At 37.9% G+C, this 18,277-nt stretch overlaps 1 protein-coding gene across 13 annotated transcripts in view; it reads left to right on the forward strand.

Moving 5' to 3' along the window:
- Spanxn4l (SPANX family, member N4 like) overlaps positions 1-18,277 on the forward strand; it is a 167,580-nt gene that overhangs the window by 70,679 nt on the left and 78,624 nt on the right. For 2 of the 13 annotated variants that reach the window (XR_015646803.1, XM_087601051.1), the window contains exon 2: positions 1,469-1,603. The exons of the other annotated variants lie outside the window; for them this stretch is intronic. The gene's annotated coding sequence lies outside the window, so the exon portion shown is untranslated. The remainder of the gene's footprint in view (positions 1-1,468; positions 1,604-18,277) is intronic. 13 annotated transcript variants of the gene reach the window in all.

Below are 18,277 nucleotides of genomic sequence, written 5' to 3' on the forward strand. Positions count from 1 at the left end.
TTGACAGGAGTTGGTGAGAGTGACTATGAGGGATGACAAACAGAATTATACTTCCCTCTGTTTCTTAATCCAAATGACTTACACGGTAGAGTGTTAATATTAATGAACACAATTCTCCCCGGGACAGACTGACGTCAAAATTGGAGCTAAATTTACTTTTGTAACTGCACTTAAACTGACATTATGCTATAATTGTCTGGGTGTTTTTAGGAAATAAGCACTGAAAAAGTACATGTTCTTGTATTCAGACTTACCATTTGTTCTTTTTTGGTCTTTATATTGTATTCAAGCAAAGGGTATGGTATTATCAAACAATGAAACTGTAACCTAGTTCTATGGGCAGAAAGAGGAAGTTTTAGTGAGAAAATGGTCTTGGAACAATAGATGGAGTTTAAGATATGTTAGGTTTAAGGTGGTGTCAAGCTATCTCAGTGGAAATGACAATTGCACCAGTATGGTTGCAAGGCACACAAGATTTTGGATAGTTGGGTAATCATTCCACAAGATGTAATCAGTTAGAGAAATATAGCAAAGAGCAGAGAATTGAACTGGTGATCCCTGTTCATATACAGGACAAGAAATAGGCAAATCAAAGTCACAGGTAATGCACAGGCAGAGTGTTAAGAGGGAATCAGGTGAGTGAAAGACCAAGAGAGACATGTTCATAGCTAAGATGAACTTGAGTACTGAAAGACTATCTATACAAAGAAATGAAAACTGAATATTTTAGGTATAAAGTTTTGTTTTAATTCTGGCGGTATGGTAAACAGAGAGTTATTATTTGAAAGATGAGTTCATATTAAGCATAGTAGAGAAGTTAAAATGAAAAGAGACAAATAGTTCTAGTTATGGTATTATCAAGGAAAATATTTTAATAGCTTATTTTTTATTTAGTATAAAAATTATCTGTGCTTATTATAGCTTTAAAAAACCCCAAACTACAAAGAAGAAAATAAAAAACACAATAATTGCAACAATATAGAAAAAATAATTGTCATTCTTGTTTAGATAAACAGTTTTAGATATGGATTTACACAGATAATGGTGAGGAAATTGGGGTCCCCTCATGGGGTTTTTAGACTCATTAAGAAAATAATTTAGACCTCCAGTTTCTAGCTCGAGCCTGAACCTCACAGCTCCCTGCTCCCAAATCCCATGGGAGAGAGAGCTCATCGCCTAGACAGGTGGGCACTCCTGAGATTGCAGGGCAGGAGAGACTGCCAGTACTGCCCACCCCTGCCCACATCCCTGGACCAAGAGGAAACTGTATAGGGCCTCTAGGAGCAGGAAGATAGGGGCACTCAAGCTGCAGGTACCCTGCAGTACGGACTGCACCTGAATCTGAAGGGACCTGGTCAAACAGCTGCCTGCAGCCAAATCCCGTGGGAGGGAGAGCTAGACCTTCAGAGGGGCAGACACGCCTGGGAAGCCAGAGGAGACTACTGACTACCCACATTTCTGACTCTAGAGGAAATCACCTAGCGCCATCTGGACCCCCTGTGTGCAGGGACCCAGGAGAAGGCAGGGAAGGACCTTTTGGTTGCTGCCCTCATGGAGAGCTGAAACCTAGCCTCGAGGAGTGACTTCAGGCCCAAGACCAGAGGTAAGACCAACTTTTCTGCTGCAAGTGACCTGCCTGGTGGACTCAGGACACATGCCCAAAGAAATTGCTGAAGACCAGTAGAAAGGAAAGACTACACGCCTGAAAGCAGAACACTCTGTTCCCATAACTGGCTGAAAGAAAATAGGAAAACAGGTCTACAGCACTCCTGACACACAGGCCTATAGAACGGTCTAGCCACTATCAGAAATAGCAAGGTAACACCAGTGACAACTTGATGGTGAGAGGCAAGCGCAGGAACCCAAGCAACAGAAACCAAGACTACATGGCATCATCGGAGCCCAATGCTCCCACTAAAGCAAACACTGAATATCCAAACACACCAGAAAAGCAAGATCTAGATTTAAAATCACATTTGATCATGAAGATGGAGGACTTCAACAAAGACATAAAAAACTCCCTTAAATAAATACAGGAAAACACAAATAAGTAGAAGCCTATAGAGATGAAACACAAAATCCCTGAAAGAATTTCAGGAAAACACAATCAAACAGGAGAAGGAATTGAAAATGGAAATAGAAGCAATAAAGAAAGCACAAATGGAGAAAACCCTGGATATAGAAAACCAAAGGAAGACACAAGGAGCTGTATATAACAAGCATCACCAACAGAATACAAGAGATAGATGAGAGAATCTCAGGAGGAGAAGATTCCATAGAAATCATCAACACAACTGTCAAAGTTAATGGAAAATGGAAAAAGTTACTGGCCCAGAACATGCAGGAAATCCAGGACACAATGAGAATATCAAACCTAAGGATAATAGGTATAGAAGAGAGTGAAGACTCCCAACTCAAAGGACCAGGAAATGTCTTCAACAAAATCATAGAAGAAAATTCCCTAACCTAAAGAAAAAGATGTCCATAAACATAAAAGAAGCCTACAGAACTCCAAATAGATTGGACCAGAAAAGAAACTCCTCCCATTACATAATAGTCAAAACACCAAATACCTTTGCTATGATACAGAATTTATTTGTTAAAGTTTAAAAGTACAAGGTTGAGTGCCAGTCCCTCTATTCATTTCATTATGAACTTCTAAGTTGATTACACATGTGAGTTAAGGACCAAATAGCAAAATCATGGCTCTTGGTGAGAGCACTTTTAAGAAAATATTAAGATATAAAGACAACAGTCTAGATTGTCTTCTATAGATAGAAAGTTTTCAAAAAAACGTCAGAAATCCACAAAATTTGAGGTTTAAAGTTATTTATCTTTTGTTGAGACAGATCTGCTTCTAATAGTTTCCCTTTGGCATAGTTAATGAAGAATTTGAACATCTCTACCTGCAGGTGAGTCAATACTTTGTGGCTAGGCAGTCACTGGACAAAACTGCCTGTTTCATCTGCAGACTGATACTGTCCAGAAAAGGACAAATTATGCAGAATAGTTGACTGATAAGGTCTGCCAAGACAGGGTGGTCAGCCCTTCAAAAATCTGTATTTCAACAGTCTGTAAATTGATTTTTGAGACAGAAGACTGAAGACTTGCGTTCACATGTTGCTAACAGGGAACTGTGTTAGTAGAGATTTTTCTCTACAACCTCTCAGTTCTGGAAGCTGTGTTAGGCTTCCTATGTGTATAGTTCTCTGGTCATTCAAAGATTTCTGATGTGGTTGAAGACTGGTAGTCTCGTAGACAAACCAAGCTGTTTAGCATTGAGAAAGATAATACATTTGAAAGGGTGATTTATCAGATGGCATACGATCTCTAACCAGGATATAAGTCAGGTATAGAATTAAAGTCTTTTAGGATAGGTGACAAGGTGCTTTAAGTAATGGACAAAATGGATGGACTGGGTGTTGAGTATATCATATATTGTAAAATTGTAGAATGGAAATAATAGTACTCAATTTATATATAAGTGAAAAGGACTTTTAACTGGACAAAAATGGGGAAATGTTGTGGTTTGCCCTAGAGTTATCTGTATTTGGATGCTAATTCCACTGCCCCAAGGACAGGTACCTAGTCATGTACTCTGGAATCAAGTGACTTCACCAGAAACTTCTCCCCATTTAAATTTGTAAAATACAGGTGAGGGGCAGGTACAAGACAGAAGGAGGCCTGTCACTGGAGGAGAAGGAAGGATGGGTGGGAGAGAATTTTAGGGAAGACGAGGAGACTAGAACTGAGAGAAGAGACAAGAGGAGACAGAAGGAGAAGCCATGGCAAGAAAATGGAGGCTGATGTAAAGATCTCGCTCTGTGTTTCTACAGGTTGTTATCAATGTTCCTAAGGGGTGGATGGTACCTGGCTTTGTATATTTAAGTGGGTAATTATATCTAATCAGTTGGATCTAAAAAATATATATACCAAATGCACAAAACAAAGAAAAAATATTAGAAGCACAAAGGGAAAAACATCAAGGAACCTATAAAGGCAGACCTATCAGAATTACACCAGACTTCTTTTTTTTTTTTTTTGGTTCTTTTTTTCGGAGCTGGGGACCGAACCCAGGGCCTTGCGCTTCCTAGGCAAGCGCTCTACCACTGAGCTAAATCCCCAACCCTTACACCAGACTTCTAACCAAAGACTTTGAAAGCCAGAAGATCCTGAACGGATGTCAGTCCCTAAGAGAACACAAATGCCAGCCCGGGTTACTGTATCCCACGAAACTCCCAATTAACATAGATGGAGAAATCAAGATATTCCATGACAAAACCAAATTTACACAATATCTTTCTACAAATCTAACCTAACAAAGGATAATAAACGGTAAAGCCCAATACAAGGAGGCAAGCTACACCCTAAGAAAAAAAAGGAAGAAACTAATCATTTTGCAAGAAAACAAAGAGAAGACGGGCACACAAACATAATGTCACATCTAAATAAGAATATAACAGGAAACAACAATCACTATTCTTTAATATCTCTCAGCATCAATGGACTCAATTCCCCAATAAAAAGACACAGATTAACAAACTGGATATGCAATGAGGACCCAGCATTTAGCTGCCTACAGGAAACACACCTCAGAGACAAAGACAGACACTACCTCAGAGTAAAAGGCTATAAACAACTTTGCAAGCAAATGGTCTGAAGAAGCAAGCTGGAGAAGCCATTCTAAAATTGAATAAAATCGATTTTCAACCAAAGTCATCAAAAAAGATAAGGAAGGACACTTCATATTCATCAAAGGAAAAATCCACCAAGATGAACTCTCAACCCTAAATATCTATGCTCCAAATGCAAGGGCACCTACATACATAAAAGAAATCTTTCTAAAGCTCAGAGCACACATTGCACCTCACACAATAATAGTAGGAGATTTCAACACCCCACTCTCATCAATGGACAGGTCATGGAAACAGAAATTAAACAGAGACATAGACAGACTAAGAGAAGTCATGAACCAAATGGACTTAACAGATATTTATAAAACATTTTATTCTAAAACAAAAGGATATACCTTCTCACCACCTCATGGTACGTTCTCCAAAATTGACCACATAATCAGTCATAAAATAGGCCTCATCAGATACAAAAATATAGAAATAATCCCATCTGTCCAATCAGACCACCACGGGCTAAAACCAGTCTTCAATAACAATACAGAAAGAACGCACACATATACATGGAAGTTGAACAATGCTCTACTCAATGATAACCTGGTCAAGGAAGAAATAAAGAAAGAAATTAAAGACTTCTAAGAATGTAATGAAAATGAAGGTACAACATGCCCAAACTTATGGGGCACAATGAAAACTGTGCTAACAGGAAAACTCATAACTCTGAGTGCCTGCAGAAAGAAACAGGAAAGAGCATATGTCAGCAGCTTGACAGCACACCTAAAAGCTCTAGAACAAAAAGAAGCAAATACACCCAGGAGGAGTAGAAGGCAGGAAATAATCAAACTCAGAGCTGAAATCAACCAAGTAGAAACAAAAGGGACTATACAAAGAAACAACAGAACCAAAAGTTGGTTCTTTGAGAAAATCAACAAGATAGATAAACCCTTAGCCAGACTAACGAGAGGACACAGAGAGTGCGTCCAAATTAACAAAATCAGAAATGAAAAGGGAGACATAACTACAGATTCAGAGGAAATTCAAAAAATCATCAGATCCTACTATAAAAGTCTATATTCCACAAAACTTGAAAATCTGGAGGAAATGGACAATTTACTAGACAGATACCAGGTACCGAAGTTAAATCAGGAACAGATAAACCATTTAACCAATCCCATAACTCCTAAAGAAACAGAAGCAGTCATTTTAAAAGTCTCCCAACCAGAAAGAGCCCAGGTCCAGATGGGTTTACTGCAGAATTATATCAGACCTTCATAGAAAACCTCATACCAATACTATCCAAATTATTTCACAAAATGGAAACAGATGGAGCACTACCAAATTCCTTCTATGAAGCCACAATTACTCTTATACCTAAACCACACAAAGACCCAACAAAGAAAGAGAACTTCCGACCAATTTCCCTTATGAATATCGATGCAAAAATACTCAATAAAATTCTTGCAAACTGAATCCAAGAGCACATCAAAACAATCATCCATCATGATTAAGTAGGCTTCATCCCAGCTATACAGAGGTGGTTTAATATACGGAAAACCATCAATGTAATCCATTATATAAAGAAACTGAAGGATTAAAAATCACATGATCAGGGCTGGAGAGATGGCTCAGCCGTTAAAGGCTAGGCTCACAACCAAAAATCACATGATCAGATGCTGAGAAAGCATTTGACATAATTCAGCAACCCTTCATGATAAAATTACTGGAAAAACAGGAATTCAAGGCCCATACCTAAAGTTAAAGCCATATACAGCAAACCAGTTGCTAACATTAAACTAAATGGAGAGAAACTTGAAGCAATCCCAATAAAATCAGGGATTAGACAAGGCTGCCCACTCTCTCCATACTTATTCAATATAGTTCTTGAAGTTCTAGTCAGAGCAATCAAACAACCAAAGGAGATCAAGGGGATACAGATTGGAAAAGAAGAAGTCAAAATATCATTATTTGCAGATGATATGATAGTATACTTAAGTGATCCCAAAAGTTCCCCCAGAGAACTACTAAAGCTGATAAACACCTTCAGCAAAGTGGCTGGGTATAAAATTAACTCAAATAAATTAGTAGCCTTCCTCTACATAAAAAAGAAACAAGCTGGGAATGAAATTAGTGTAATGATACCCTTCATTATAGTTCCAAATAATATAAAATACCTTGGTTTGACTTTAACCAAGCAAGTGAAAGATCTGTATAATAAGAACTTCAAGCCTCTGAAGAAAGAAAGTGAAGAAGATCTCAGAAGATGGAATGATCTACCATGCTCATGGATTGGCAGGATTAATATAGTAAAAATGGCCAGTTTAGCAAAAGGGATTTACAGATTCAATGCAATCCCCATCAAAATTCCAATCCAGTTCTTCATAGAGTTGGACAGAACAATTTGCATATTCATCTGGAATAACAAAAAACCCAGGATAGCTAAAACTATCCTCAACAATAAAAGGATTTCTGGGGGAATCACTATCCTTGAACTCAAGCAGTATTACAGAGCAATAGTGGTAAAAACTGTATGGTGTTTGTACAGAGACAGCTAGATAGACCAGTGGAATAGAATTGAAGACCCAGAAATGAGCCCATACACCTATGGTCACTTGTTTTTTGACAAAGGTGCCTAAACTATCCAATGGAGAAAAGATAGCATTTTCAGCAAATGGTGCTGGTTCAACTGTAGGTCAGCACGTAGAAGAATGCGGATCGATCCATTCTATCACCCTGTACGAAGCTTTAGTCCAACTGGATCAAGGACCTCCACATCAAACCAGATGCACTGAAACTAATAGAAGAAAAAGTGTGGAAGAATCTTGAACACATGGGCACTAGAGAAAATTTCCTGAACAAAACACCAATGGCTTATGCTCTAAGATCAAGAATTGACAAATGGGATAACATAAAACTACAAAGTTTCTGTAAGGCAAAGGACACTGTTTTTAGGACAAAGCGACAACCAACAGATTGGGAAAGGATCTTTACCAATCCTAAAACTGATATAGGTCTTATATCCAAAATATACAAAGAACTCAAGAAGTTAGACTGCAGGGAGACAAATAACCCTATTAAAATTGGGGTTCAGAGCTAAACAAAGAATTCACAGCTGAGGAGTGCCGAATGGCTGAGAAACACCTAAAGAAATGTTCAATATCTTTAGTCATAAGGGAAATGCAAATCAAAACAACCTTGAGATTCTACCTCACACCAGTCAGAATGGCTAAGATAAAAAACTCCAGCGACAGCAGATACTGGCGAGAATGTGGAGAAATAGAAACACTCCGCCATTGTTGGTGGGATTGCAGACTGGTATAACCATTCTGGAAATCAGTCTGGAGGTTCTTCAGAAAATTGGATATTGTACTACCTGAGGACCCAGCTATACCTCTCTTGGGCATATACCCAAAAGATGCTCCAACATACAACAGAGACACATGCTCCACTATGTTCATAGCAGCCTTATTTATAATATCCGGAAACTGGAAATGACCCAGATGCCCTTCAACAGAAGAATGGATACAGAAAATGTGGTACATCTACACAATGGAATACTACTCTGCTATCAAAAACAATGACTTTATGAAATTCATAGGCAAATGGATGGAAGTGGAAAATCTCATCCTTAGTGAGGTAACCCAATCACAGAAAAACACACATGGTATGCACTCATTGATAAGTGGATATTACCCCAAATGCTCGAATTACCCTAGATGCACAGAACACATGAAACTCAAGAAGGATGACCAAAATGTGAATGCTTCACTCCTTCATTAAAAGGGGAAGAAGGATACCCTTGGGAGGGAATAGGGAGGCAAAGTTTAGAACAGAGTCTGAAGGAACACCCATTCAGAGCCTGCCCCACATGTGGCCCATACATATACAGCCACCAAACTAGATAAGATGGATGAAGCAAATAGTGCAGGCTGACAGGAACCGGATATAGATCTCTCCTGAGAGACACAGCCAGAATATGGCAAATACCTAGGCGAATGCCAGCAACAAACCACTGAACTGAGAATAGGACCCCCGTTGAAGGAGTCTTAGAAATTACTGAAAGAGCTTGAAGGAGCTTGAGACCCCATATGAAAAACAATGCCAAACAACCACAGATTTCAGGAACTGAGCCACTACACAAAGACTATACATGGACTGACCCTGGGCTCAAACTGCATAGGTAGCAATGAATAGCCTTGTCAGGCCACCAGTGGAAGGGGAAGCCCTTTGTCTTGCCAAGACTGAACCCCCAGTGAACGGGATTGTTGGGGTGAGGGCAGTGATGGGGGGATGATGGGGAGAGGAATACTCATATAGAAAGGGAATGGGGAGGGGTTAGTGGAATGTTTGCCTGGAAATCGGGAAAGGGAATTACAATTGAAATGTAAATAAGAAATGCCCAATTTTATAAAGATGGAGGAAAAAAGAAAAATGATTTAATTACGGCTTCAAAAGTAAGATCAAAAACAATTTTTTATTAGAATTCCAAAGAAAAACTTTAGATTAAGCAAGCTGTGAATCTCTGGGAGTTTCCTGACAAAGGAGAATGAAGAAGAGAAGAACAGAGGTCATGCCATTTCAGTTGGTGTTAGAGGTCACACACTATAGATAAGCCTCCATATGGCAAGCAGGAACTGTTTATAGAAAGACTAAGGAAACCAAGTTATAGGTGGAAAGCTAAAGATATTAAAGAAAGCATGCTTAAGGAAAAGATGGAAGAGAGAAAGAAAGGTTATGTTTATTGTTTTTTAATCAATACTTTTAGCTTGAATTGCTTTTCACTTCCTCTCTTAATGTTTTTTATTATCTTCTTTTAATTGGATATTTTTTCTTTACATTTCAATGTTATCTCCTTTCCTGGGTTTCCCCTCTGCAATTCCCTTCTCCCATCTCCCCCCCCCCTGCTCCAATGAAGGTACTCCCCCACCCAACAACCCACTCCCTCCTACCTCACTGCCCTGGCATTCTCCAACAATGGGGCATCAAGCCTTCACAGGACCAAGGGCCTCCCCTCCCATTGATGCCAGATAAATCCCCTTCAGCTCTTTCATTCCTTCCCCTAGCTCCTCCTTTGGGGTCTCTGTGATCAATCTGATAGTTGGCTTTAAGCATCCACATCTGTATTTGTCAGGATCTGGCATAGCCTCTCAGGAGACCAATCTATCAAACTCCTGTCAGCAAGCACTTCGTAGTATCAGCAATAGTGTCTGGGTTTGGTATCTGTAGGTGGGATGGATCCCCAGGAGGGGCAGGCTTTTTTTCCAGCCTCTGCTCCATTCTTTGTCCCTAAATTTCCTTTATAGAGGAGCAATTCTGTGTTATAATTTTGGAGATGGTTGGGTGGCTCCATCCTTCAAACAGGGAGCCATGTCTAACCTCTGGATATGGTCTCGCCAGGCCCCACCCCCCCCTTTTGGGGGGTATTTCAGCTAATGTCATCCCCGTGGGGTCCTGAGAAGCTCTTGCATCACTAGCATCTGGGACTATCTGGTTGTTACCCCCAGTTCCCCATCTCCCATTGCTTCACACCTCTGTTCAATTTCCTGACCCTCTGTACACCTCCATCTCTTCCCACACTTTAATGTCCCTTGTTTTTGCCAATTTAAAAAGATCCTTCTGGTTTCTGCCTGTGCCCAGAGCTAACCCTAAGACACTGCTCTTGGTACCCAGATTCTGCTGGGAGAAAGCCAGTCTCCAGGAGTATTGACAAACAGGCTTACAGGAGGGTCAAGATACTGTCAGAGACAGCAAGACCAGCTAACACCAGAGATAAGCAGATGTCTACAGGCAAGCTTAAGTGTCTAAGCAACAGAAACCAAGGCCACTTGGCATCATCAGAACCCAGTTATCCCACCAAAGCAAACCCTGAATATCCCCAACATACAAGAAAAGCATGATTTAGATTTAAAAATCACATCTCATGATGATGTTAGAGATCTTTAAGGAGGACATAAATAACTCCCTTAAAGAAATACAGGACAACAAAAGTAAACAAGTAGAAGCCCTTAAAGAGGAAACACAAAAATCCCTTAAAGAATTACAGAAACACACAACCAAACAGGTGGAGGAATTGAACAAAACCACCCAGGATCTAAAAATGGAAATAAAAACAATAAAGAAATCACGAAAAGAGGCAGCCCTGGAGATAGAAAGCCTAGGAAAGAGATCAGGAGTCATAAATGCAAGCATCATCAACAGAATACAAGAGTTAGAAGAGAGAAACTCAGGGGCAGAAGATACCACAGGAATCACTGACACAATCATCAAAGAAAATGTAAAATGCAAAAAGCTCCTTACCCAAAACATCCAGAATACCCAGGACACAATGAGAAGATCAAACCTAAGGATAATAGATATAGAAGAGAGAGAGGACTCCAAACTTAAAGCGTCAGTAAATACCTTCAACAAAATTATAGAAGAAAACTTCCCTAACCTAAAGAAAGAGATGCCCAAAAACATACAAGAAATCTACAGAACTCCAAGTAGATTAGACCACAAAAGAAATTCCTCCCACCACATAATTGTCAAAACACCAAATGCACAAAACAAAGAAAGAATATTAAAAGCAGTTAGGGGAAAAGGTTAAGTTACATATAAAAGCAGGCATATCAGAATTACACCAGACTTCTCAGCAGAGACTATAAAAGCCAGAAGATCCTGGGCAGTTGTCATACAGAGCTGAAGACAACACAAATGCCAGCCCAGACTACTATAACCAGCAAAACTCTTAATTAACATAGATGTAAAAGCCAAGATATTCCATGACAAAACCAAATTTACACGATATCTTTCCATAAAACCATCCCTACAAAAGATAATACCTGGAAAACTGTTGCACTCTAAAATATGCAAAAAAATTAATCTAATTTCAACTAATCCAAAAGAAGATAGCCATACAAACAATTCTACCTTTACAAAAACAAAAACAAAAACAAAAATTACAGAAAACAATAATCATTGGTTCCTAATGTCTTTCAACATCAATGGACTCAATTCTCCAATAAAAAAGACATAGACTAAGAGACTGGATACAACAAAAGGACCCAGCATTTTGCTGCATACAGAAAACACACCTCAGTTACAATGAAAGAAACTATCTCAGAGTAAAAGGCTGGAAAAAAAAATTTTCCAAGCAAATTGTCCCAAGGAAAAAGCTTGAGTAGCCTTTCTAATATCAAGTACAATCAACTTTCAACCAAAAGTTATTGAAAAAAATAAGGAAGGACACTTCATATTCATCAAAGGAAAAGTTCACCAAGATGAATTCTCAATCCTGAATATCTATGCTCCAAATGTAAGGGCACCTACATTCATAAAAGAAACCTTACTAAACCTCAAAGCATACATTCCACCTCACACAATAATAATGGGAACTTCAGTATTCCACTCTCAGCAATGGACAGATTCTAGAAACAGAAACTAAATAGAGACAAAGAGAAACTATGTTATGAAGGAAATGGAGTTAACAGATATCTATTGAACATTTCATCCTAAAAAAAGGATATACTTTCTTCTCAGCACTTCATGATACCTTATCTAAAACTGACCATATAATTGGGCAAAAAACAGGCCTCAACAGATACAAGAAGATAGAAATCAATCCATGCATCCTATCAGATCACCAAGGACTGAGGCTGGTGTTCAATAACAATAATAACAACAGAAAGCCCGCATACACATGAAAGCCCGCATACAGATGGAAGCTCTACTCAATGATAACTTTGTCAAAGTAGAAATAAAGAAAGAAATTAAAGATGTTTTAGAATTTAATTTTAGAATTTAATGAAAATGAAGGCACAACATACCCAAACTTGTGGGACACAATGAAAGTAGTGCTAAGTGGAAAACTCATATCTCTGAGTGTCTCCAAATAGAAACTGGAGAGAAAGCATACATTAGCAGGTTGACAGCACACTTAGATGCTCTAGAACAAAAAGAAGCAAATAGATCCAAGAGGAGTAGAAGGCAGGAAATAATCAAACTTAGGGATAAAATCAATTGAATAGAAACAAAAAGAACTATACAAAGAACCAACAGAACCAGGACCTGGTTCTTTAAGAAAATCAGAAAGATAGATAAACCATTAGCCACACTATCCAGAGTACACAGAGTATCCAAATTAACAAAATCAAAAATGAAAAGGGACACATAACAACAGAAACTGAGGAAATTCAAAATATCATCAAATCATACTACAGAAGTCTATATTCAACAGAACAGGAAAATCTGGATGAAATAGACAATTTTATAGACAGATACCAAGTACCAACGTTAAATCAGAACCATGTAAACCATCTAAACAGTCCCATAACTCCCAAAGAAATAAAAGCAGTTATTAAAAGTCCCCCAAGCAAAAATAGCCCAGCACGAGAGGGGTTTTGTCACAATTCAGTTAGACCTTCATAGAAGACTTTATATCAATACTGTCCAAACTATTCCACAAACTGGAAACAGAAGGAGCACTACTGAATTCCTTGTATGAAGCCACACTTACTGTTATACCTAAACCACAGAAAGACCTAACAAAGAAAGAGAACTTCAGACCAATTTCCCTTATGAATATTGATGAAAAATACTCAATAAATTCTTGCAAACCAAATCAAAGAACACATTAAAAGGATCATCCATCATGACCAAGTAGACTTCATCCCAGGGATACAGGAATGATTGATTCAATATACAGAAATCCATCAATGAAATCCAGTATATTACCACACTCAAACACATAAAACACATGAGAAAGCATTTGAAAAATTCATCACCCCTTCATGATAAAAGTCTTAGATCTATCAGGAATTCAAGGCCCTTATGAAACCATTGCAAAAGCAATATACAGCAAACTGGAGAGAAAGTTGAAGCAATTGCATTAAAATCAGGAACTAGACAAGGCTGCCCACTCCCTCCCTACTTATTCATTGTAGTACTTGAAAGTCCTAGCCAGAGCAATCAGACAATAAAAGGAGGTCAAAGTGATATAAACTGGAAAGGAAGTAGTCAAAATATCACTATTTTCAGATGATACTATAGTGTACATAAGTCATGCCCAAAGTTGCACCAGAGAACTACTAAGCCTGATAAAGAACTTCAGCAAAGTGCCTGCATATAAAATTAAGTCAAACAAATCAGTAGCCTTCCTCTACTCAAAGGATTTAATTGCTAATAGAATACGTTCTTATAATGATACCAGAAATTTCATATATATATTTTATATTGGTTATACACCAATAAAATTCTGGGTTTCAAAAGGACATTTTCATATAAGTATATAACATTGTTTTAAGATATTTTCCCTATATCATACTACACTTCCCTTTCTCATCCTTCCTTATTAATTCTGTCATTCTCTTCAACAGTCTTGTTTCTAATTTTAACCTGTGCATACATATGCAAATTTTTTAATCTATATATGGGTGTTGCTTAATAGAGAATATTTCTGACAATCTTTGTGACTATGAAGTGCTTCATTCTGTCTCCTGTCTTTTTACCTTTATTTGAAAAGAGATCTTAGTTACAGAAAACACAGAAACAGGTTTCAACCTATAGATTATTGCTACTCAACATTAAATCCTCCTGTGTTACCCTTTTCCCTCTACTCCCACCTCTCTCTCCGGCTTACTCAACTGAGAAATCTGACTGTGTATATAGGGAACCACTAAGAGGTCAATGGAAAAATAAAAACCAAAGATATATGGGTAAAGAAAAAAACTACATGCTAAAGCAAGATCTAGAAGAAGTCAGACGGAGATAGAATCAGAAAAATCCCATTGCCAGCTGTTAAACTTAGAAATGGAAGAATTTCTTTTTAATCCAGTTAGCAGAAGAGAGAAGAAAAAACACATCCAACCAGTCATTTAAGCAAGGTTTTATAAGCCCTATTAATTAGCAGTACTGCAAATAGTGCTAGAAAGGGTTTAAAAGAGAAAAACAAGCTGTACTCAGACTCTCCTGTTAGATGCACTTAATCTCTCTCTCTCTTTCTAAAGCAGGATATGAGATCATGGGTCTGAGTAAGAGCTGTTTAGAGAAGGGTGGATTTATGCACAGACTCAGTGGGAATAAGATTTCCAAAAGATACCAAAAAGAAAGGCCCAAGGATTCAACACATTTTCTTTGTGGAGTTGTGGTATTTTGAGCTGGGAATGCTAGTGTCATACATCACAGTGAATCTTATTGATTCCATTTTTAAAATTGCACCTGCCATGGAGTTGTTCCAAAACACACATACCAAATTAAAGCACAAAAAACAATAAAAACATAACAGAAGCTGAATGCTGCAAACTCAATTGCTTATTAAAAAACCATTAGACAAAATGTTAGCTTGTCAGAGAACAATTCCTTTTTACTAACATCAGCTTTGAAGGTCAGCTAATTGGAAATATATAGAATTAGGACAGGCAGGAAATTCAATAAAGCAGACCCAGCTGTAGAAGAAACTTAGCTCTAGGCCTCACTGGTAGAATTAGAAAGGCATTATCAAGCACATGCCCACAGATCAAACCTCCTATTAAACAATGATAATTCTCATATTTAAAATTCTTCTGTAATAAGTCCTCTTCTAAAACATACAATGTAATACATTTTAATGTCTCCTTAAAGAATATACTCAAACGACTTTTTTCACATATCACAAACATCCACATGTATGTATATGTATATATATGCACATATAAATATATATGCACATTCATGTTTATTGCAGCACAACAGCTAAGAAATAGAACCAGCTTCCCTACCCATCAGCAGATAAATGATAAAAAGGATGTGGTACATATGTACAGACAATAGAATTTTTCAGCCAGAAGGAAAAATGAAATCTAAATTTTTCAGGAAAATGAAACTAACTGGAAATAATTTTATTAATCAAAGTAACTCAGATTCAGACAGACAAGTGCCTTTTGTTTTCTCTCTTATGAAGACCTTAGATACGTGTGTGTGTGTGTGTGTGTGTGTGTGTGTGTGTGTGTGTGTGTGTGTGTGTTTCTGAAAGCAGAAAGAAGGAGGAGGAAGTGATCTGAATGAAGGGAGGGAAGGAAATAGAAAGGAAATGAAATATATGGGGCACAAAATTAGGAAAGATATATATTTACAAGGAGAACGGGAAGGATAAGGAGAGCAAGGTCAGATGGATATGAATAAGAAGCAAGTATCCAAGATGTTCGTGTATGAAAATGCAATAATGAAACCCATTACTTAGCATGCTAGCTTAAAATAATAGAGCACTACAATGAACGTGCTACTGCTTGAATACTTGAGAAATTAAAATGAAACTGTATATGCTAGGATTGACCACATTTTCATGTTTACATTTTATTCAGCAATGGATCTTTTTCTTCCAGTTCTTTTCTTGTGTTTTCTACAAATATATCTGCACTTTTGAGCTTGGATTTCTATTGAGTGGAGTGTGATTACAGAGATCTTACAGAAAAGAGCTGAACCTGCTATTATCTTTTATGCTATGAGAAATGTTTTATTATAAATGTTTTAGGCTTTGTGAAGTCTTGGGAGAAGAGGCCTTTGAAACTCATACCAGTGACAGAGTTTTTCTTTAGATCACAATGGCTGAGAGAGCTGCAAAAGTGACTTGTAGAGGATTTTTCTACAAGATCATTCAATAGAACTTGAAAAAATAAGTTTGCTTCAAATATATTCTTTGTTGCTGTTAACTGAATCATAGAAATTTAATTAGGAGACATTTTATTAGGAGGCATCCCATCCAGTAATTTTTTACTACTCCTTTTCAGATGAAAGAAAGTACAGGTCTTTTCATCAATCCATCACATAATTGGAAACATGAAGATAGAATAGACAGGTTTTCTATGGAGCTTGATTTGTTTTTGCTTATCATTCTATTATATTCTTAATGCATTTGGTCCTAAAATACTTTCATCTTTGAATGTGTATAATGAGATGTTTAAAATGACCTTGGTGGGTCAATTAGAGTAAACATAAATTTTGATGAAATTGATGCAGGTCTGAAGGGAGATGAGACTTAAATGAGAGCAGCCTCGAGCTCAGTGACTAGGGTCTTGAGCTCAGTGACTAGGGTCTTGAGCTCAGTGACTAGGGTCTTGAGCTCAGTGACTAGGGTCTTGAGCTCAGTGACTAGGGTCTTGAGCTCAGTGACTAGGGTCTTGAGCTCAGTGACTAGGGTCTTGAGCTCAGTGACTAGGGTCTTGAGCTCAGTGACTAGGGTCTTGAGCTCAGTGACTAGGGTCTTGAGTTCTCTGAGCACTTCTTTCTTCGGCTGCATTTCTGCTTCTCTATGAACTCTACAGGATCCTTCTCCTCTCGCTAGAAAATGGCATTTATGTCAACCAAATATGAGGTGCAGATAACCTACAGGCAACACAAGCCGTTTTCTCTTTTGTTTTCTTTTCTCGTATATAATGATATTGCCCTCTGTACCAGACTGACGTGCATATATGATCTAGGTTGTTCCACCTCTACGACAAAGTGGAACATTTGACCATTTACACATGTTCCGTAATTCTTTGCTCTAGTAAACCCAGTGAATCATCTTTCATTTACTTTCACAAACGTTTCAATTCACATAAATTTGCTTTTGTCCTCACTTCATTGACATCTCTTTCATCAAGGACAGTAATATGATCTGTGCTACTAAAACCAATGCTTATTTAACCATTTGCATTAGTATCCCCACATTAGTGCCTCTTGTTTCTTCAAAAACAGGGGTATACTAACACTTCAAAGACTTTGGAGTTATTTATTTGCTTATTCCCCAATGCCTGCTATTTCTGATAGGTCCTTCAGTGTTTTAAAATATGGATGCTTGGAGAGATTTGTTAAGCAACCAACCAATACAATTAAGTCTATCCATTATCTCAATAATCAACTTTTTTTCTGTTGCTCTCTTTAAACATCCCAAAGGTTCCATCACAGTATTTATAGCTGTTGAACTGCTTTTGCTTTGCACGCATATATTACCTACCTTTCATAGCACACGAAGCTTTATGAAGGTAGAGGTCAATATTTTATTTGTTGCTGTACCACCAGAATCTTGCACAGCATTTGACACCTTATGGTTATTTAATTGACTTATTGAATGACTTTACAGATGGATGACTGATAATAGTCTTACAATGTTTTCAGTAATTTTATCTCAATACTCGTGCCAATCCTCTGTCTCTGAAATGATTCCAACCTGTTTCTTCCTTTCAGTCATTGCATCCACTTTCCCTGCCCTTACTCATAATCACTTTTTGCTTTAACCATTTAATGAAATTAATCATACACCTGGCATATTCTCTGGCTGTTCTTCAGTTCATCTAGTCATTGATTTTTATAAGCTTTACAATTTATATGTTTGGGAGTTATAGCATCATAAAATTCTTCATATTCTCAGCTGATTATTTTGTCTGTGTCCTCCAGTCCTACATTTGTGTCCATTGTACAGTAGTTTGCTCTGAATTCAAATATTCCCTCCTGGAATGAAGTTCATGGGGTTCAGGAGACAAATAATAGGTAGGTCACATGTCTAGGAAAGTGGAAATTTTCAAAAGACTTCAAGGCCTCTTTCCAGCTTTAGAAAAAAAGTAAAGAACTACTGGGGGAAGAGACACTGAGTCACAAAGCTGCTGACAGGACATGTCTTGGACCTATTGACTTGCCGGAAGTTGTGCAGAGACCTC

This window comes from Rattus norvegicus, chromosome X (assembly GCF_021556685.1).
Source record: "Rattus norvegicus strain SHRSP/BbbUtx chromosome X, alternate assembly SHRSP_T2T, whole genome shotgun sequence".
NCBI classification, from domain to species: domain Eukaryota; kingdom Metazoa; phylum Chordata; class Mammalia; order Rodentia; family Muridae; genus Rattus; species Rattus norvegicus.